The sequence below is a fragment of the Dipodomys spectabilis genome, unplaced genomic scaffold (assembly GCF_019054845.1).
Source record: "Dipodomys spectabilis isolate Male_0828 unplaced genomic scaffold, ASM1905484v1 ptg000121l, whole genome shotgun sequence".
Taxonomy (NCBI): Eukaryota; Metazoa; Chordata; class Mammalia; order Rodentia; family Heteromyidae; genus Dipodomys; species Dipodomys spectabilis.
The window spans coordinates 2,006,690-2,008,612 of record NW_024870798.1 but is presented as its reverse complement, the minus strand read 5'-3'; the positions used below and the strand labels follow the sequence as shown (position 1 = coordinate 2,008,612).

The 1,923-nt window shown below is 30.5% G+C and overlaps 1 pseudogene; it reads right to left on the bottom strand.

The window, feature by feature from the left end:
• Positions 1-323: 323 nt before the first annotated feature.
• LOC122115611 lies at positions 324-420 on the bottom strand (annotated as a pseudogene).
• Between the last annotated feature and the right edge of the window lie 1,503 nt (positions 421-1,923).

Sequence of the window (1,923 nt, the reverse complement as noted above, 5' to 3'; positions counted from 1 at the left end):
TATTTTCTCCTAGATATACTTTGAATTCTACATTATTTTATAATATGTAGGTTCATTAATGTGTCCTTTCCGATTGCATTCCATATAGAAACAGTTTGCTTCCTTTTTTTCTAGGACTTAATATTATTTTTATTTGGGATAAAATGACAATGTTGTCTAATTTGAGAATATTTGTAAAGTTTATGCTATGTAAACGCCTTTCTGAGGTGAATATTTATACACTGATGTCAAACTAAATTATATGAATTACGTGTATTGTTACACTTGTAATTTTGTAATCAACTTTTTAATAACTGTTTTTCTTTTCTTAAATCTGAAGAATGAAAAATATGGAATACTTCTCAAATTTTCATATTATCCTTGTGCAAGTGCCATGTTAATCTCTGTATTTTAATTTGAGTATACGTGCTGCTAAAGCGTGTAGTATCCTCTAAATTTAAGTAGTTAATCATGCAATCTTTATACAGGTTTATATCTATGGGTGCCTACTTGTAACAAGGAAAATTTATTGTTCCTAAAAATGCTATCGATCTTATTTCCCTAAAATTCTGTGAATAGTGGAAAATTTATATTTATCAGTCGATTACTCACATTTGCAAATTTTTTTTCTCAATGACTATCTTAAATGTTTTTATTTGGAATTTGATCATACTCTCAATTATTTATAGATAGGTCCAAAGGTCATGGCTTTTTCAAGTACTTATTTATTCAACTGAATTAGCTTTGCGGACCTAATGGATTCAAAGTAAGCGTTGCTTAATAGCTACTCCTAAACTTCTTCAGCTGACATTTTCCCAAATGAGGTGTTACAGGAACAAATGTCTACCTGAGCCTTTACACTTCTTCCATGTGGGAACAGCCCAACAAGAATATCTTCCCCTGACAGCATAGATTGTCTTACTAGAAGAAAAGTAATCTTGGTTACAAGGGATCATAGATGAACAGTTCAAACAGAACTGTTCAGACTAGAAGGTATTTTATCAAAATATAATTGTTTATTATACCTTCCATTTCAAAAGTAGCTAACGCCAAGAAGGTGAAAAAATTTTTCGTATGCATGATTACTTAATGTCCTGGCCTGTCTACCATCCAACCAGGCAGGAACTTACACTACTGCCTTTTTATCACCCAATATTTTCATAGTTGCAGGAGAAGTGCATATGTTTCTCCTCGTTATTAGGCATTAAATTGATAATGTTTTAATCACAATGTTTCCTATTGCCTCCATGCTGTAAATCTACAAATGGTAAATCTTTAGGTCTAACTCTATCAGACACTGAAGTAAAGATAATGGAATAATACTTTAAAACAGAGTTGCCTTTAATACAGTAACTACAACAGAACAATACAAAACGTGTGCTTTTTAATTATATTATAGTTATATATTTTATATTGATATGTGCTGATTTTATATTTCACACAATGAAACTTACTAGAATTAGTTGATAGTTTGACAAATAAATTGATATTTATTTATTCCAATAAATAGAATTGGAATATAAATAATTAGATTTAAAATATATATTAGACTATAAAAGTATCAATGTAATGTTTTTAGTATAAACTTATGATACATTCTAACTCTTCTTGGTCTTCTGAATCCACATGTTAAAAAAAACAATGTTTTCCTCTAATCAATAATGGATTTTACTCTGCTGCTGTTTATTGTTTTAACTCGCTTGTCCCAAACTGTTTTTCTCCATATTTCTAAAGCATTCCTACTGATTATGCCCAAATTTTGCTAAGATGTCTAAAAAATATTATTCTTCTGCAATACCCATGCATCCAAGGAACCCAGTTCCGAGTTACCTGCATCATCAGATAACAGGGGCAAAACTTCTCACCAAAGCCCATGCAACATATCAACACAAACTAATTGAAGACCCATCTTAATTTCGCATTTCCTATATTTCAGGGCATCAA